The following is a 21,239-nucleotide window of genomic DNA, read 5'->3' on the forward strand; positions in this document are numbered from 1 at the left end:
GGGTCCTAACCTTAGAGCTGCACATTATACTCACAGGTGCTGTGTGGCTACTAACTCTAAAAATAAAACAAAAACTAAACATACAAGTAGATGGAAGGCTAAGCAGCATAACACTAGAAATTAACTTGTTTGTGGCAGATATATTTTCTAGCACTGTTTGTTTGTCTGTGTGTTTGTGTGTGTGTGTGTGTGAGAGAGAGAGATGTGTGAGAGAGCAAGAGAAAGTCAATCCATAGAGATTTTTCCTATACCTCCTTCTGAATGTGTTGTAGATGAATTCCCATGTGCTCCTGAGAGTCTGGATGAGACTTCCTCACCTGTTTGGGGCATAGCAAACACATTTGTGCGTGATTGTGTTTGTGCCTAGGGCTCTCAATCAAAAGATTCTTAATTATAGTAATAGACCCTTGGTTGTTTGAACTCCGGAGTTACACTTTAAACACTGTGGGGAAACCATGCGGTGAGTGAGTGTGTCGATGTGCCTCTTACATGCTTAATAGCTATGTCAACCAGAGATTGCTCGTCCTTCATGTACTGCACCTGCTGTGATGGTGTGTGTTTCATGTGTAGCGCTGCTGTGTGCTGATGTGCTTCCTGTGGTCAGTGGAGGTTTGGAGGTGGGAGGAGCTGAAGGAGGAAGGGGGAGGAGACACAGAGAAGGGAGTTGGGGTGGGGTAAACCCTCTAGAAACAATAGTGCAACAATAAATGTATGCTTTTGAAAAATACCTGTAGTAATATCACAATATGGCATACAGTGCGCATTACTTTCAAATGGCCACTTCAGCCGCGCATTACGCGGCGTTAAGCTGCGTGAAACTTTAGTACCACTTTCAGCCACTGTGCGTCGCTCTGTCAGTAGCCTGCCTGCCGCCCCTTCTGAAAAAGCAGGAGGCTACCTTTAAACATATAATTGTTGCCGAGAGTAATCCCAGCCTACGAATTCAATAACAAAATAAATCATGCATAATTAAACATTACCTCGATTTAGGCTACTTGGGTATGGATTAAGGCTTGACTACACGGTGGTAACGAAAATCGAAATCTGCTTTTGATAGCCGGTGCCGCTCCACAAAACGAAAACATATCTTAATTTGCTGTCTGTTATTGTCAGTGTTGGGGGTACTTTAATGTAATACTATCTAGCGATGTTTTTAACAGGCTACGCGATAGAGGCTTAGACAACTATGACCCACGTTTTGGTTTCGTAAATTAATTTGCCCTACTTCTTGACTGCAATGTAGTCAATTGACTGCTTGACATGTTTTTTTCTTTAATTTTCTGATGCAGAATTACATTCATATTTGGCTGACTTCTGCGCGCAAAAAAACACTGCCATTTCCCTATTCCACTGATCACACATCAGATCAGCTTGTAGGCCATTAGCAATCTGTTTATTTTATGAAGCCTATACAGTAGATCACCTGCCACATTCTCACTTGCAATATAGACAGATGCAATAGCCATTGGTCAAGTACTGAGTATAAAGCAATTAAGATAGTAGCCTATACAAAAAGTACTTCACACTATCATAAAAAATTGTTAAAACAAATAGCAATTTGAAAAAACACTGGATTAAATATCGTAGGCACAGGGGAAAACTTGTACATCCATTGATCCATCCGTGGGGAGATCACATGCCAGTTGCCTCTCCCTTCAGTGCTATGACTCTGTTGATGACTTTGTCCAGATGGTCTATGTATTTATTGCAAAGTTCCGCTGTGAGTTTGTTTCGCCAAAAAAACTCTATTGCAAATATCAGTGAGTCTTTGTTCATGGGTTTGGCCTCACAGTGAATATATTGTTTCATTTCAGCCCACACTAACTCGATAGGGTTCAGATCTGGCGACCTAAAACAGAAACACATGGACGTGTCAGTATAGTGTTAGCTGGTTTCTGAATATGTGGTCATCAATTTTATTATTTTAGGTTATTAAAAAAACTTACTCAGCCGGTGTTGGTACCCAGTTGATCCCCTCTCTCTGAATGCAGGTCTTGACACTTTTAGCTGTGTTTTTCGGATTGTTGTCTGACAAAATCAAACAGGACAAATTAGGAGGGCTACTTACTCATTCAACAAACATCAGTAGCCTAATCATCACCACGTTGCTTTTACTATAGGCTCATGCAAATGTTATGGAAAACAGAGTGTTATAACAATAGCCTACCTTGGAAGAATCTGTGTGTAGACATTGGGAATTGCTCCCTTAAATATGGACCAGCAACTGTTTGGATGATCTCTTTCTTGTAGAATTGTTGATCCATAATACCTGAGGGTTAAATAATATGTAATCACATTGTAACTATTTATTTTGCATAGGCATTATCTTCTCTATCCTAACCCTTGAGCTTCATCACTCACCTTCAAAAATGACAAGCGGGCCCGGTCCACAGCGAGATATCCCACCCCACACATGCAGTTTGACGGGGTGTTTAACTCTTGGTTTTACATTGCCCGTGTAGTTCGACTTTCTCCAGCACCGCAATGAAAAAGGCTTCAGTACTACAGTTGACTCATCGGTGAAGAAAACATCGTCAAACTTTTCGCCAGCAGCCTTCCATTCTTGAACTTGGATTAGACGCAAGTGTTTGTCCCGGGTCATTGGTACGAATCTGTAAGCATAATCTCAAAATGTTACTGTACTGTAATAAGGCTATGTTGAGTGCCAGATTATTAGATGGGTAAATAATAGCATAAAGAGACGAGTTATTGTTAGGCCTACCTCGGCTTCCCAAATGTCCAGCCAAGAATCCGGAATGCCTTTCTCAGCGAGCTAAAACCGATTGATATGTTGTGTCTTCTTTGGAGAAGGTCTTTCACTTTTCTTGCTGATAGTTCGTCGTCTGTGCGGAGGATGGAGTTTATTATTTCCATCACCTGACTGAAATAGACACATTGTTTCAATACATAGCTTGGTAAAGCAATTATTGTTATTTTGATTAACATGTCAAACGTATAGGACTTACTTGAGTTTCAGAATAAAACAAGTAAATGTACCTTGTCACTTTACGCGGCTTTGGTTTCTTCTTTTCCACAACAGCATGTCGGCAATGGCGCCGTATAGTCCGCAACGATGGTCTTATTCCAATCATGGCTAGTTGTTTGGCGATAGAACTAGTCGGACAGCCTTTCTTCCGCAGGGTCCTGATGCGCTCACTGACTTCTGCGTTGACGACAACCATCTCTGAACTGTGTAAATGGGCTATGCATTGGCTGTCTAACCAGGCCTTTTTATTAGGCCACCAGGTCTCAGGCCCCTCCTCCTCTTGGACAATAGGCCAGAGGTGAGTGTTTCTATGAATTGTTAATTCGGCCCTGCCCCCACACACACAATGACACAGAGCATTTCCAATTCAAACGGGAAAGCACTGCTCATTGCAAAAGGCAGAATGCAGAACCTGTAAAGGTGAATAGGCCTAAAACTTGATTAAAACCGGCATATAACTTCACTAAAACCGTGCAAAACTGGAGGCACACCTGTTATTATCTGAGCAGTCTCATGTATGTCCTCATTTTGCGAATGCGAGGATGATATGAGCCTGTTGCATTTCGTTAGATGTCCGAGTCACGCATAGGCCTACTGTTAAAACCACTGGCTCGTAATCACAATAATTTAACACACGACAGTTGGATACTTCGTCATGTTTCCATGCATACATTTTGGTGAGTAGCAGATCGTTAAAAACAACGCTTGGGATATCGAAAACTTATATTTTTAATAGGACAGACTACCGTCGGAGATGCTGACTTGCAAAGGCCTCGGGATAACATCTCCACTATCATCAGTCAATGCTTTTTGAGGATGGGCTAGCCTACATTAAGAACAAGCATATTTCTGGTCGATTTAAGAAGGGCTTTCAATCGTACGTCCCCATGCACATAAAGGAAACGCACTCGCTCAGAGAGCACAGACCTCCGCCAAGGCAGCTCAATTACTGAATTATTCAATCTAAGTTATTGAATTATTGCTTGAATGTATTGAGTAGATATTTTTGGTATTTCGTATTTTTCAGTAGCGTTCACAAATTGTTGTTTTGTTTTATCAGAACTGATTAGGCTACATCGTGCATAACGTGTAATTAACGTGATTAAGCTGTCCTAGCTGTCACCGAGATAGTTATGCTCTTTACTCAGCGGTGCGTATGACTGTCCATTGTATGGCAAGGCTATTAACACCTGTCCCTGAGTCTGTATGGGCAAGCAATTAGGGTAGCTCTAACCGTAGCCTATCATAATAAAATAAGCACCTGCATTCCGCAGCGGTGCTTATGAGCCTGTTTACACTTTTTTAAATACTGTAAATACAGGTGTAAACAATCACCAAGACGCAGGGGCGCAGGAGATACTTTGAAAGTGGGGGACCAAATTGTGAACACAAACCCATAGTGAGATCAGATTTCCAGATTTCGGGATCACCACCTCTGGCCCACTTTCGACCATCATATTTTAATCTTGCAGAATATTAAGATAATACCATATAATGGACGAATAGGCCTATATTGTACAATGCTGTAAAATATTGGCCTATGCTTCATAATATGTTGCTGGAAAACAGACATATGTGGGTTTAATTTACAATGGCACATTATATAGCCTATTTATTGATTATTATATCTGCAGCACCAACGGATTTGAACTCTGCTGAAGAGGATATATTTAAGTGGGGCTCGAAAATGCCCCCTTGATCAAAGTGGGGAATGAAAAACTTAACTAGTTACCTGCAGTCCACAACACACAGAATATTGCAACAGAAAATTGCCTTTATAACCAACTTCAACAGCATTCAAACAAAGCCTTTATAAAAGTGAAAAAATACTAGAAGTAAAATAAAATACTGTTACTGTAGTAACTGTACCACATTATCCCAAGCTTCAAAGAGCTCCCCACGTCTGTGACAGGCAGACGTGACACCGCTAAATTCTCAGCTTGTTTATACCCCACACTGAACGCGTAAGACCGCTAAGCCCATCACTGTGGGATGTGGTAGCCTACTCAGTGAATTATTATTATTTAAATCTAAGTTATTGAATTATTGCTTGAATGTAGGCTATTGAGTAGATAGATATTTTTGGTATTTCGTATTTTTCAGTAGTGTTCACAAATTGTTGTTTTGTTTTATCAGAACTGATTAGGCTACATCGTGCATAACGTGTAATTAACGTGATTAACACCTGCCACCGAGATAGTTATGCTCTTTAGTCAGCGGTGCGTATGACTGTCCATTGTATGGCAAGGCTATTAACACCTGTCCCTGAGTCTGTATAGGCAAGCAATTACCGGCTCTAACCGTATCACAATAAATAAGCACCTGCATTCCGCAGCTGTGCTTATGAGCCTGTTTACACTTGCTTTAAATACTGTAAATAGGCTACATGTGTAAACAATCGCCAAGACGCAGGAGAAAGTCGGGGACCAAATTGTGAACACAAACCGATCAGATTTCTAGATATCGGATCACCACCTCTGGCCCACTTTCGACCATCATATTTTAAACTTGCCAGAATATTAAGATAATACCATATAATGGATGAATATAGGCTATTGTACAATGCTGTAAAATATTGGCCTGTCCTAATATGTTGCTGGAAATTGAAAACAGAAAAATGTGTGTTTAATTTACAATGGCACATTATGTATTTATTGATTATATCTGCAACACCAGCTGATTTTAACTCTGCGGAAGAGGATATATTTAGAACTTTCAATAAATTTGACAATTTTAAGCTTGACCTACTACTTTCTTAGAGCAATGAGGGACAGGTGGGGCTCGAAAATGCCCCCTTGATCAAAGTGGGGAATGAAAGAAAAAGTTTGAGAACCACTGGCTTAAAAGAACACACAGAATATTGCAACAGAACGTTGCCTTTATAATCAACTACTATTTGTTCCAACCGCATTCAAACAAAGCCTTTATAAAAGTAAAAAAATATATATTCCATAATAAGTAAAATAAAATACTATTACTAGTAACTGTTCAGGTTAGACATGTAGGGTCTCGCGCCAAATACTCAAGGCCGTGCGGGTGCGTCAGTTTTGGGCAACGTAGTAGTCAATCAAGGAAAAAAACTCGCACACCATTGTTTTCCGTTGAAAAATAAATAAACGAAGTGTTTAATCCATCAACCAATGTGCTACCAAGTGAGGTGATGTACAAACGTTTCGGTCCTCAGACCTTTATCAGTGCAAAACAGTTGGCAAACAGCAGACGTGACACCGCTAAATTCTCAGCTTGTTTATACCCCACACTGAACGCGTAAGACCGCTAGGCCCATCACTGTGGGGTGTGGTAGCCTACTCTCTGGGGTTTAAGTCAAGCAATATAACCATACAAATGCGCGGCCTGCTCACTCGTTGCTTCAAAATGAGTAATTTTGGCTTTGTCTGACCTGGCCATTGTAAGCTACGTAAAAATTCACAAGTATCCCCCATCCAATGATATCGGCAAATGTTTGTTTTCCAAAGTAAGAATTGCACTGCACCTTCGACAATGAATAGCTCATTACACTTATGTTACCGTAAACGTAACTGGTATCATTACAAACATTATTCTGTGTCCTAAAAACTGGCATATTTTATGGCATTGTGTCATGTAAGGTCGTTGCAAAATCTAGGCTAGAGAAATGTGTGAGTTGGTCATCGGGGGACAATTGAGACACACATTGGATTGTGTCATTACTTGAACATTCCATTTATAGGCTACTGTTCGCCATATCTGTTCCTGTGTCACATTTTGTTCATGATGTATTCCTAGTATTCCACACTACAAACACTTTGCAATTGCTATGTTTTTATTTATTCAACTTTCCAACTAACGGTTAGTTAGCCTAACTATACATCAGTAAAGATGGGTGTCTCAACTGTACTCTATAGGGTGCAGTTAAGACACAGTCAAGACAAAAATGCACCTTATGTTTATGAACTTATTGTGGAAAATACAAACTAGGCTACTTTTGGGTATTATTGATTGATAATATTTAGTCTAAAAGCTAAGGAAATGGCATGTGGAATGTCGTGTGTTAAATCACTTCTTTTCAGTATCTATTTTTTGTTTGATTTTGTGTGGGCAAAAGGTGTCTCAACTGTAGGCCTACTCAGTCTACCCTAGGCTACGCCAATCCGCTATTAACACCTTTCACTTAGCCCCGGTGAGTGCGGGTCACTAGGGTGTGAAATGCGTAATGCGTGTGAAATAGCACCATTGAGTACCTATAACTAGTGATGGCGAACTGAAGCTTTCTGAACCAGTGAAGCTTTCAATCGAAAAAAGGTTCAGTACTTGAAGCTTCAGAACTCTATGAGGACCTCTGCTGGTGAAAGTTAAGGATAGCATTGTGTCACGAAATGTTTGAGACATTGAATGTCTTTGAGTCGAAGATGAATAAATGCTGACCACTTTACCTCGGAGTAGCCTACTTGAGGGTACCCCGAGGTGGGAGGTATGTGTGGACGTACGACCTTACAACAAACATGGCTGCGCCCATAGTTGAGATGAGACGACATGTATTTTTTTCCCATATGTACTGTGTTGGTAATGTTAAAGTTGATGTAATGCTCTTACACACTAGATTACATTGCTGCTTCAATCCGGTCACCAATTCATGCTTTGCACGGTCTTGCTGTACCTGCAATACAATGTAACAATTTGTTTTCCAGCCGTTTAGCTAGAGACTACATGTAGCACAAAACAATAACAATGACTAGCCTCCTGCTAATGCCCCTCGTGGCTCGAGAGAAAGGCGTTCCTAAAGCCACTCATTGGTACATGTTGTACGGGTGAGTGTACGATGATTTACGAGACATCTCGAAATCAGCATAACATCACTACTTCCCATCCTGAAAAACCCTGACAGTGTCATGTCATAGATATGACGGTGTCATGTCACTCTTATGTAGATACCTTCAAGTAAAGTGTTAGGCCTACTGCATATTTCTTCTCTAAGAAGCTAAGATAACAATTCATGTCTGAACATGTTTGAATTCAGAACATTACTTAAATTATATAAATTGTACAAGTACAAACATGAAGATTTGCCTGGGAACTCAAAACTGATGACCATGGTTTGAAGGAATCCGGGAGAGTTTTGGCTATGACTGGGTTTGCACAGACAACTCAGTCAGGGTCAGGCTGTTGGAGGCTGGCATGTCATCACTGATTTCAAAATTCTCATAGGCTGCTGGCATATCTGTAGCTGGTATCGGATTGGTGGCAAAAGAGTATGTGTCATTCATTTTATAATTCTGATTGGCTGCTGGCATAGACTGCATTGGATTGGATGCGTATGTATCATTGATTTCACAATTCTGATTGGCTGTTGGTATGTCTGTAGACTGCATCGGGTTGGTTACAACAGAGTAGAAAAGGGAGTTTATTACTTCAGCCTCAGAAATGTGATTGGCTGACTGGCAAGAAGCAGGTTGCTGTTCTGGGTTTTGATTGGCTGTGGTGTATATGCTGATGACAGGTGAACTGTCCTGATGATTCCTCTGATTGTTTGGAGTCGGAGGAGTCTGGAGTTTAACTGCACTGCTGTCTGTGTCTTGTATCTCTGCATAGATGCCGTTGATCTGGACAGAAAGAGACCAGATATACCTTATTAGAGAAGAACTGTGAAGTGAAGATAGTTTTGATGATATGAAGAGTTCAGATGCAAAAGCCGCTAAACGCTAGCCTGGGCCCATCCGACTCATTCATAACATGTCTACATGTCACAAGTAAAATTCAGGATGTAAAGTCAGTTAGATAACTGGTTGTAATTTCATTACATACCTGTTCAGAATTGCTTGGATTCCTTTGTGAGGACTGTGGTGCTGATAATGACAAAAACATGAAATTCTTGTTACACACACTTCCTCCTCAAGTCATCTCTTCTGTTCTATCTACCGCAAATAAAATTGGATAGTTGCAGTCATGACCGCTTTGTGTGTCTCTCTCTCTCTCTTTCTCTGTGTGTGTGTGTGTGTTTATGTGTGTTAAAGAGTACTTCATCTGAGAGAGTGATTGTCTCATTAGTTTTTATATTTGCGTGACTTATACATATATGGATATTTGCATCGGACATATAGTTGTAAAATATATGTAAAATAAACTCTTAAATTGCATGGCATGACATTCATATGTGTGTGTGTATGTAGGGGGTGTGTTACTTTCTCTCCTCTTTGCTCTGGTCTTAATCAGTATGATGGTCAACACCAGTAGGCCGACCAGCACAGCAGCTGCTAGTCCTCCATAGAGATATGCATTCTGCCCTGTAAGGACATCTGATTACAGACTATCAAACAGTAATCAGACAAGTTTTTAAACAAAAACAAAAAAACAAAAAAAAAAAACGGGGCAGCCGTGGCCTACTGGTTAGCGCTTCGGACTTGTAACCGGAGGGTTGCCGGTTCGAACCCCGACTAGCAGGCACGGCTGAAGTGCCCTTGAGCAAGGCACCTAACCCCTCACTGCTCCCCGAGCGCCGCTGTTGATGCAGGCAGCTCACTGCGCCGGGATTAGTGTGTGCTTCACCTCACTGTGTGCTGTGTGTGTTTCACTAATTCACGGATTGGGATAAATGCAGAGACCAAATTTCCCTCACGGGATCAAAAGAGTATATATACTTTTTCATCTACTTTTCTACATTTAAAAAAAAAAAATATTGATTACTTCAAAGGGTTGCTAATAACACATGATTTGCATATTTGCATGTCTGGGAAAAAATTGGGCTTAAATGGGTTAATGCTGCTTGCAGCTATATTGAAGTTATTACTGCTCTATGCAAAGAAAGAACAGGAAAACATGCATCTGTTTTCAAATACAGCCAGGCCTTTCAGGGGACATGGGACCTTTCAAAGTGGGAGATACAGTACCCACAGCAGTGGCTTCAAAGGGACTCTCAGAACTGTGGCGTCTTTGTCTGTACGGTATGTTAAGAATTATTATTAATCTGTTTGTTATAATTTAAAGTGATACTCCACCATTTGGAGAAATACACTCATTTTCCACCTCCCCTCGAGTTAAACTGTTGAGTTTTACCTTTTCCCAGTTCATCCAGCCGTTCTGAGTCTGACAGTAGCACTTTTAGCTCCAGCTCATTGAAACCGATTAGACCGTTAGCATCTCTCCTATAAGAGATTCAATGAGCTGGAGCTAAAAGTGTCATTGTCAGACTCAGAGAACAGCTGGATGAACTGGGGAAAGGTAAAACTCAACAGTTTAACTCATCACTTAATTTCCCCTTATTGTGAACACAGATGGCTGAAATGGAAGTCCGGGGGATAAAACCAAGGCAAGAGATACTGGGTGGACCTCAGCTGGAATATCTCCATCGCTATCATTCACTTCTTTGATTTCTGACGTCTTGCTAGAGGTAATGGTTAGGCAAGGGGTGGTTAGGATGAGAGGAGTCATTGAGTATTATGATTCAATGATTTATGGTGTGCAACATTGCGCAAAATTGTTATGCCTTTCTAGACCCGCTCTCAATTTCAATTGAGAAGAGTATGTTATGAACAAGGCTAGTTCACTACATGACCTTGCACATGATGGGTAGATCATGTCTATGGCACTGAAGACTTAAATACTCCACAAATGAGTCATATGACCACCAGGTGAAATCACACATTGAATTACAGGTAACCTGAACAGCTGTGGTCAAAAGGTGTTTCAGAAGAATGTCACATGTAGTCACATTTAGAAGAATGTAGTGGTGAATATCAGGAACCATGCAAGATCTGAACATTGTTAAAACGGGCATGAAATTAGTTATTAATTAATGAATTGCAAATAAATGTTTTTGTGGACATGTTTCTACCAAGGAAATCTTCAAGAGTGTGGAGGACAGAGCACATCGGTGTATGGCGGAGGACATTAATGTGTGTGCGTTTCAGAAGCTGGACAGTGGAGGGTCAGTATGTCATTGATCATAATTGTGATATAAGTATAAAGGTTGCATTGGGTTTCTAAATCTTGGATTATCACTGTGTTCTTCACACCTAGCAAAATGTATCCAGAAGTGGAACATCTGATGTGGGTGCAGTGTGAGTCCTGTAAAGGATGGTTGCACACAGATTGTGCAGACGTTGTGCCCCCTAAAGGCCAATTTACATGCGGCTGCAGGAGGAAACTGCCACTGAATGTGGATACGTATGTGGCTTCATTTATATTTTCCCCCCTACAAGTGCTCTAGTAATGTAGTATTATACTTGATGTTAACAAATTGTTAAACTTCGTAGGACTCTGAGGATTCTCCATCAGAATGGGATGGAGGGGCTTATGCAGCAAGGGGAGTTAAGGGCAAGTACATGCGGCAGAATAAAAATGTAGAAGCACACAGTAATGTAGAAACACACAGTAATGTAGAAGCACACAGTAATGTAGAAGCACACAGTAATGTAGAAGCACACAGTAATGTAGAAGCACACAGTAATGTAGAAACACACAGTAATGTAGAAGCACACAGTAATGTAGAAGCACACAGTAATGTAGAAACAGACTGACCATTCAATCTGTCCAGACTATCTATGAAGAGCTACAATGTGGCAGACGGAAGTCGTCGAGGATGTTTCTGTGGAAACATCCGGCCGCATCTTTGGAACTTCGTCAGCGTTTGCGTCATGCAAATAGCCATTTCAGCATAGAAAATGTTAGTGATTTTGAAAAAAGTTGCATGTATTTTATGTAGATTTGTTTATACCTACCGTCTAAAAACTGTCAAATAAGGCATTTGAAGATGACATCCGAAAAGCATTAGATTGCATAGAAAACTAATTGATATGAATACACTGTACAGTTTATGTAGTAATAATGCACTGGTTATGAATAACAACTAGTTTAAGTAAACATACAATTAGTAATGCAAAAAGTTTTCGTTCTAAGATTCATTTTTCTTTTGTGGCCCCAATTAGTCCAGGAAACTGGCGAAAATGATACAGACTGCCATAATCTGTGATGAAGATATCATAGATGTTGACCTTGTGCTCGACGTAATGATGCCTGAGGTAAGGAAATTTGATATAAAAGCCATGCCATATTATGATCAGTGTGGGTTCTCCAGAATAAATAAACCAAACCATACCAAATATGTATATTGTCACTACATTCTCATTTCCAATTTGAAATCTGTTTGCATTTGAAGGTTTCCATCAACATTGTCACGAACCACAAGGGTTTCTGCAGATTTCTGGCTGAGAGGTTCATGTCCATGCATCCGGCATTGGAGTAACAAGCATTGCTGTTTTTTTCTGTATTCATACATTCTTTTTTAATGTATTAGTTTTTTATTTATTTATTTACGTCTTATTGGATTTCAATTTATTATCTTCATTTCATTATTTACTATATGTGTGTACTAGGGAAATTAGATTTTTTTTGGTGTTAAGTTTATGGTGTATTTTGTTCTGAGAGAGAACATGAGCTTGAACCATGCAAGGTTGTCCGTATTTAGATTTACAAAGCTTTTTTGTTTACAAAGCTTTTTTGTTCTTATGTTTACAATTAAAATGTGTTCTCCAAAACTGTCCAGTTGTCTATTTTTGTGATCATCTACCCATGGATGGCTACAACATTTGGTTAAGCAAGCCTATGACTTAACAGACCTGGGGGGTATTCCAAGTACATGGTTTAGTGATAAACCTGGGTAACTTAACTCAGAGTAAGTGGTAAACCTCCTACAACAACAGCCCTATGGTATTATTTTGTTAGGAGAATGAAGCCATACAGCTCTTCTATTAGGAGGTTTACCACCTACTCTGTGTTAACTAACCCAGGTTTGTCACTAAACCTCGTACTTGGAATACCCCCCTGGTAAGATGCCTAAATATTTACACATTTGCCTATAATAATTATCTAAACAATTATTATTTATTCTTAAAAATTAAAAATAATTATATTTCACTTTATGCGTACATGACGATAAACTACTTGAACTTGAACTAATGCTGCTTGTGGAATATCAACAATATACATTAAGTGTTTAATATACGTAGGCTATTTGTTGTAAGTAAGAAGTGATTTATATATTTCTTGGTTACAAGTAGCCTAGGCTACAAGTTAATAACAAATAGAACAGAAAGAGGTGGAAGGTAGCCTAATTGGCCGAGGTGGCATAACAAAACATTTCCAAAGCAATTGAGGTCGACAACGGATACTTGTGTTTTTATTTGCCGTTTTACCTAACTACACTTTCCACGAGACAACCATCATGACAGCGCTACACACCTAGCACACCTTTACACAAGACAGTTCTGCAAGGCACAACGTAACTTAAGCAAGACAATGCTGGATAAACAAAAACATGTTTTACAGCAGAATAATATTGGCCAGACGTCGCCCTACATTCAGCGTTGTAAGTTATGAACCCACTTTCTACAAGCCACATGTCTTCCTAACATCCCGACATGAAATTGTATTTTCCAACGAAACAAATAAAGACAAAAATAGCTTTGTTCGTGATCTGTCTAGAATCTTTGATACCACTAGCCAACTTCCGCAATACAGTGCCACAAGACAGTACGCAACTTCCGCAAGACGGTGCCGCGAGACACTACGCAACATCCACAAGACAGAGGACAGGACAAAAGTACGGTACAGTACAGTTTCGGCTCTAACCGCCTCTCAAAATTTGATGTCTTGGCTGTGATCCTACACACCACATCCTTTCTGAAAATGTTTATTCAAATATCTGACATAAAATGGGTTGCTATTAAAGGAGAATTCCGGTGTGATATTGACCTAAAGTGTGTTGAAACATGAGACCGAGTGTGAACGTATGTTTCATAGCCCATCTCGGCTTGTCCCCTGCACTCCAAAATCTGGCGCTAGTTAGCCGATGCTACCAACAGCTTTTTCAATGGTGGTGCTTCGGCATCGGGCTAGCCATGCAAATAAATCACTGTTTTACACCATTTACGAGGCTCAATGTATCTCCACACTTCATTGGTAGACTTCCGAGGGCCCTGACATTTAAAACGAGACATTGAGAACTTTGAAAAAGCACTGGTAGTTTACTTACAAGACGATTTATACAGACAGTATCTTCACGAAGTTTAGCGTTTGCAGCCATCTTGAATTTAATCACGATAAGTCGAGCGACGAGTAAGAATGAACAGGTATGATAAGGGATCAGATTCCAAAAATAATTCTGTGGAAATGCATGGATTCCAGTTGCTGCTACTGGAAGAAACTGGTGGTTGGTAGCATCGGCTAACTAGCGCCAGATTTTGGAGTGCAGGGGACAAGCCGAGATGGGCTATGAGACATACGTTCACACTCGGTATCATGTTTCAACACACTTTAGGTCAATATCACACCGGAATTCTCCTTTAACTGAAGCCTACTAACCGACACTTTAAGAAGACTTCGCTCCAGTTTTTCAAACACTACCAAACGCTACCAAACACTACCATCGCTACCAAACACTACCAAACGCTACCTATAGGCTACGTTAGTGTCAAATCATTTCAAATAAGTTTATGTCGAAAATGATGACCGAATGGCTGAAGCACTTGAACTTGAATAAAGTTAACGTTAGTGAAAACCATTGTGCTCCCGTTGTGAGTTAGCTTAACGTTTGCCATACTAGCCAGGTGTTTGAGTCAATAATCAGACAGCTGTAACGTTAACGTTAGTTCACAAACATACTGGGGCAACAAAGCATGTGTTCTCGTCAAAAAAACTTTTGTAAATACTCTCTGTATGAATGCTTAGTCCGTTGTCAATTTATATAGTCTTTGAGCATTAGCTAGTGGAGGTAAAATTGTGAACCACTATGAACCATTGACTATACGTTGAACATGGAGCTGATAACGAGCGATAACGTTAGCTTGTCACCATAACTGTTGTTAGTTATAACTGACGTCTGAAACTCTTATTGATGCCGTTTATTTGTTGAACACAAATTTGAAACAACACTTCTTGTCTATGCAAAGTTTCCCTGTAGGTGATCCAGACAGGCTGGGTGCTGGAGAGGGCTCTGGACTCCTAACTTCACTTCTCGTCTGTGCAGTCGACTCAGAAGCATCACTTCAGTACTGATTCCATGGTACTTTGACATTTTTCATACATTTTAAATGGAGCAACCTACTGGATTCAATAGGCCTAGCTGTCTATTCCAGACATGGTTAGCATACTGAACAAACATGAATGCATTTCAGACATTTAGAGTGGCCTTTTATTGTGAGCAGTCCAGGGCACATCTGTGCAATAATTATCATGACATCTTTTGATAAGTCACACATGGAAAGTAGCCTTTAAATCAGCAGGTTTTGGTTGGATACAGATTGGATAATTAAAGAATATGGCATCAGTGACTGGCTATTGTTTGACTGGACCTTGGCCTAACTGTTAATAACTACCTCAATGGAGTGTAGATATGAGCTTACACTGTTCCACTGAAAACATTAAAATACAAGAAATGGTTATTCTACAGAACTTTGAATACACCAAATTTGGTTTTGCTTATTGCCTGCATAAACAGGACATGTGCAATAGTTGAATACGCCTGTCCTGTCCCCATTCAGCTGTGTTCTGTGAGTTTGTTCATCATAAATATTGGGAGTATTGTTTAGCTTAATTTGTGAGCACTTGTTCATAGTTTGCAGTAAGTCAAGGATGTGACATATACCAATATTTCTGTTTTCAGATCTGGAACATTTTGAAATCCTACCAGATGGGGCACAAGTCATTGAGCAGTGGCAGCTTCTGACTTCAAAGACTTTGTTCACCAGCAGACCCCTTGATGATTACCTTTATTTACAGCATTTGCATCTGTCAGTCTTTAAAGTGATCTAATATGTATTGATTATGTACTAGCTTAGTGCATATTAGTTTTTGTTATTTTAGTTTCACAAATTCAGTGGTTACCTGTAATGCTCAAGATATACAAGTAAAAAATCACCTTTACTTCTGCATCTGGGTCTTCAATTCAACCTACTGACTGAAGCTGACAGATTTGTATAAATGTTTTTGAGAGCACAGGCAAATTGGTTTGATTGATAGATAGATAGATAGATAGATAGATACTTTATTGATCCCCAAGGGGAAAATCAAGGTCTCAGTAGCATACAGACATCACACACAGCATGCACTTACAGCAGAAATGGTAAATATAAGTATAAACATATAACAAAACTCAAAGTGCCAGTCAGTGCCATCAACAGTAAGTTTGCTTTCTGATATTTAAAGAACAGAAATGGGTTTGGCATAAGTAAAGGGTAGGTGTAACAGTTCATCAATAGACATAAAGTGAAATGTACTGTATAGTCTCAATGGGTTCAATATCACCACACCCCAGCCAAACCACTTCACCTGGACCTCTAGTCCCAGGTTAGAGCCCATGGACCTCCTTGCCGCCTTCTCCCCATGGTGAACTGCCAAAACAGAAAGGTAAACATTTCATTAGTCATACCTATATATCTTACAAGATAATACAATAATGCAAACCAACACCACTTGTTGTAATCAACAAAAGTACAGTTGTTGTACAATGCTGTAGTACTATTGTGCGATTTGAAATGGGTCTTCAGTGACAAAGTACACTAATATTGGCATTGTTATGCCAAACACCGGACATTGTAACTGGATTTAACGTTTTGATAATAGCCTGACAAGAAGGGGAAATAAGGCAAGCTGGATCGTGAAATGGCCACCGATGAGAAATTTCAATGTAATCTTAGACCAAACTACCACTGACAACTTTACAGCAATATAGCGACATTATAAACATTATAAAATAAAATTACTTTGATTCCCCGAAATGCTAGAGGGGTTTGGGGTTTTGCCCACCACATTTTAAAAAAATATTTTTAAATGACCTCTGAAATGATGACTTCTTGTGAATTGTTTTGGGAACAAATTTATAAATTGAGGGAAATAATATTTTAGGCTGTTTTGTAATATGGTATAATGTATGAAATATATTGTATTTCATATATTATACCTTATTACAAAACAGCCTAAGTCTACAGTACAAAAAACTAAGTTTTAGAAGAGCAAAGTAGCCTATGTAGGCTGAACCATAGAGAGGGCTGAACTACTTAATATGAAGTTATAGATTTGACTACATTATTTAGCCTACTTGTTGATAATATATTTTTATAATATACAGTATTAGAAGACTCTACCCATGTCCTACTCACAGCATTTAAATGGCTGGCTGATTAGTCCTGGGACTAATCCCCCACACTTACCTACACCCCTATCTGTCTTGTTCTTTCTTATTGTCCTCACTTATACAGTATGTCACTATGCCTGCATGATGAAATTGCCCCTTGAGGATAAACACAGTATTTTAAACATAATTTAATTTAATATAAGTGTTTTCTGGGAGCCCACTGTTAGGCCCTAGAATCATCCTAGACATCTCAGTCATCTGGAATGTCAGTAGGTGGTATCAGATTGGTAAGAGAGTATGTGTTGATTTCAGAATTCTGATTGGTTGATGGTGTCTGTAGGTGGCATGGTTGCAAGAGTATGTTGTCATTAACTGGTTATTGGTTGCATCCTAGTTCAACTGTTGTTTACTGTGGTTGTTAAAGTTTCCAAAGTTACCTTAAAAAGAGCATATAACAGTGGTCAAGCTTTACCAGTTCTACTTCATAGGTGTCCCAATATACAGAAGTAATAGCCACCATGTCAGCAAATAGTATTTCTTGTCTCTGAGGGATTAAAGGGACACCAGGCAAGCCTGATGCTTTTTCTCTACGAAACTCCCCCTCGCTCGGTCTGAAGCTCTTTTCCTTTTCTTTGCATCTTCTGTCAAGGGTTTTTTCGCTGCTTCTTCGCCGGCTCTGCCATTGTACACACGTTTGCAACAATCGCTAGCGTTTAGTTAGCCTGCCTCTGTGCTGTGGATGCAGGATATAAACCAAAGTCCTTTTAAGCAAGTCCCTCTACTCAGCGGCCATTTGACAACGCTTTTTGGGCACTCGTCGGGCATCCATTTCGGCAGAAATGCGCGTGCGCAAGGCTTCACGACACCAATCTTGCTCCAGCGGTGAGATCACAACACATGTTTGACACGATGTCTTCACAACACACCATATGATTGGCTCAATGTATTCACATGTCAACGTTTTGCTGAGGAAGGGGTGGGATATGTGTAGACAACGGCCATATTGGCGTGACAAACTAGCCCCATGCATTTCTATAGAGTCTTTTTTGAGTGCTGTGTCTCCACATTAGAAAGTCTCTGTATAAACTGATCCTGCTTCGGTCGGCGGGTACGATACACTGAACTTGCAAGCGGGATATTCTTCCTACAGGCAGTAGGGGCGGGCGAGAGAGTCTTCATTCGCCCTGTAATGAGTCATTTAACCATATACCGACTTAAGAAGATGAGTAATTAACACGAAAACGTTGCCTGGTGTCCCTTTAAGGGGAGTTAACCTGATAATTTGTGAAGTTTTAAGGGGAGTTAACCTGATAATTTGGTTGATTTGTGAAGTTTTAAGGGGAGTTAACCTGATAATTTGTGAAGTTTTAAGAGGAACAGTTTTGGTGACACATAACTGGATTGATCTTGTTAAAATGTTCTGTAACTCACGGTACTCGACTTCCAGGTGCACTGGATCTGAATAATATTGCAATCATTGTAATATCCATATCCTCTAGTGAAACACCAGTACACCCCAGCATCTTCTCTGATCAGATCATGTATGGTTGCAGTGATGTCTTTAGTTGTTGAGTCATAGTATAGAGAATATCTCCCTTTTGTAAATGTCTCACCATCCTTACTTGACTCAATGAGTGTGACCATAGACTGTATATATAGAACTGGACAGTGTGGTTGCATTCAGCAGTGTTCTATGGAATTGAAGCCGCCGAGGCGACGGCATCTTGGAAAATTTGCAACCAATTTGAAGTGCGGCTGCGCAGCAGAAGTTGAAGCATGCGCAGTGAAGAGGAGTTGCGGTCAGACACGCCCACTCGGCGAGTTAAACACGCCCCTTGTTGAGTGAAACCCGCCCCCTTCTCCTTTCCACAACGCAGGTCGATAATGAGGTCGACTCGGCGCCGAAGGCTAGCTGGCTGGATGAATTTTGCGGCTGTGAGTTAGCTAAACAGTACAAACAACAATCTTCGGTTTGTTCTTGTCTGGTAAGTGTTGCGTATCAACTGAAACGTTTTTTTACGTTTTTTTACTAAGAGGGCTTATTATGTTGATTATAGACTGTGACAATTGAGTATGGTGAATACTAATGAGCTAACAAAAGAAATACGGACAGCGACATACATGCTAACGTTAGCAGCTACATTAAGTAGTTAGTCGTTGAAGTGATTAGCACACAGCTCCCGTAACAGTCAATGCATGATTTACTCGGTTTTATTAGTTTTTGCTGTTTTCAAATATCTCAATCTTAATATATGCCATCTCAACATGGAGTAACCATTGACTGTACATGGGGATTACTAACACTAGACAGTCAGTACAGTTATGATGTGATAAAGCAACGTAAGTTAACGTTAAGGTAATGTGAAGCATGGACCTTATCAACCTGTCATGTTAATGTGCCAGCGTTGCATTTTTTCTAACGTTAACGATAAAGACACCTCCGTTAGAGCTACTTCTGTGATGGTAGGTCGGTAGCATAGACTGTAAAAAATAGATCGGTAGGTTGGTAGTTGTAGACCGCATAAGGGAATGATCGATAAATGAAACGCCTGCATTTAACACTACACCAAGTCACTTCCCAGCGATATCGGTGAACATTTGAGAAAGAAACACCTTAGTTTGTCATCTAACGTCATACTGATACCGTTATTTTTCAAGCTGACGCAAGTTAATAACATTCACACCGCATATTTAAATGTGTAGTTAACATTAGGTGGGCTGTGAAGTTTATTGCACACATATATTTAATTAATTGGTATTACTAGTGGTGTTGAGTGCTTGATTAGATGCTTTGTAATGTTGTAAAATTGTCTGACTAACTTTATTGTAACTTTCCTTTTTTGCAGATGAGGTATGGGTGATGGCTGAATGTACTGAAGGTGGCGGCAAGGTGGTCTCCATGGTCTACATCGGTATGCCTATGTGAAGTGGTGTGGCTGGGGTGGTCTGAGGTGGCATGTCCTCCCCCTTTCTCCAAGTCCCCTGACATCCATCTCCCTGACATCATCACCCACTGTCACTCAATCAACCTGAAGCCCCTTATACATAAGACATGGCACAGCACCACTAAGTTCTGAAAACACATGGCTTTCAATAACTTACGTGGCACCAAGAAAGGTCTGCCGCTGCTCTGAACCTTCTGTTAATGTGACTTAATGTGACTGACCCTTCTGTTAATTATTCATCACTTTGTTTCTATTTTCTTTATTGATGTCACCCAAACTTCAACTTTCTGTATGCCCCTGAACTCACACAAATTGTAAATTGCAATGCGCCATTTAACCAGTGGTGTAGTCTAGTTAGCTGTAGTGGTGGGTATACTGTGAGCAACCCCAAATGTTATTTAATATGTATCCTTGCCTATTTTAAATGGGTACAATGAGATGATGATGCTTTTTAAATGGGTTTACTGTGTAGTCCTGTGTATCACGTAGACTATACCACTGCATTTAACGGCTTTGGTATTTAAAAGTCAGAGGCCATTGCTTAGTATTTAACAGTAGCCTTCACAAAGATGTAGAAGTTAGAAGAATATTAATATCAGAATAATTATTGGTTATTAATTCAATGATCCAAGATTTAAATCCCCAACCGCCCACTGCGGTCTTCTGATGAGCCTCTGTTGTGTTGTCTTACCATGTTATTATATTATTGATTAAATGGACATTATTACTTATTATTGCTCCCCCTCCCCCTCATTATCATTGTTTATTTCATTTATTTCATTAGGCATTGATCCCTGTTTTAAGTATTATATTGTTTTGTATTTGTATGTCGCTTTGGACAAAAGCGTAACCATAACCATCATCATCATAATGGTGGTATTTTCTTGTGCACTTGAAACAAAGCATAAAAATAAGTTTCTTTAAATGTAGTACAACTTTAACACATCACACACTGAACAGCAAAGTAGCTTCCTGATTATGTGTAAAATGTTTACAGAGTATCCTGATGTAGTAGGTCCATGTTCTCATATTTTTACAGCTGACATGAAGGCTGCAATATTACATTTTTGATTTATAATGGAGCACCCTCTCTGGTGAAAGACTAGCAAGCCTGTGGTAGAGGCATACGATTACAGACATATTGAGAGAGCCTATCAATGAGTTGTCACAGTTTTCAATTTAGACATATTTTGAAATGGGGTAC

The 21,239-nt window shown here is 39.8% G+C and overlaps 1 protein-coding gene and 2 long non-coding RNA genes across 3 annotated transcripts in view; 2 read left to right on the forward strand and 1 right to left on the reverse strand.

The window, feature by feature from the left end:
• Positions 1 to 8,168: 8,168 nt before the first annotated feature.
• The window catches only part of LOC121700268 (CMRF35-like molecule 8), a 32,260-nt gene continuing 19,189 nt past the window's right edge, over positions 8,169 to 21,239 (reverse strand). The window contains exons 8-9 of the transcript XR_006027155.1: positions 12,725 to 12,729; positions 8,169 to 8,249 (exon numbers count right to left, since the gene is read on the reverse strand). The gene's annotated coding sequence lies outside the window, so the exon portion shown is untranslated. The remainder of the gene's footprint in view (positions 8,250 to 12,724; positions 12,730 to 21,239) is intronic.
• Positions 9,772 to 10,885, forward strand: LOC121700324. Its single transcript, XR_006027187.1, has 3 exons — positions 9,772 to 9,903; positions 10,234 to 10,349; positions 10,798 to 10,885. It is a non-coding gene; the product is annotated as an uncharacterized LOC121700324 (long non-coding RNA).
• On the forward strand, positions 11,499 to 12,143 carry LOC121700327. Its single transcript, XR_006027190.1, has 3 exons — positions 11,499 to 11,624; positions 11,887 to 11,979; positions 12,117 to 12,143. It is a non-coding gene; the product is annotated as an uncharacterized LOC121700327 (long non-coding RNA).

The sequence above is a fragment of the Alosa sapidissima genome, chromosome 24, assembly GCF_018492685.1.
Source record: "Alosa sapidissima isolate fAloSap1 chromosome 24, fAloSap1.pri, whole genome shotgun sequence".
Lineage (NCBI taxonomy): Eukaryota > Metazoa > Chordata > Actinopteri > Clupeiformes > Clupeidae > Alosa > Alosa sapidissima.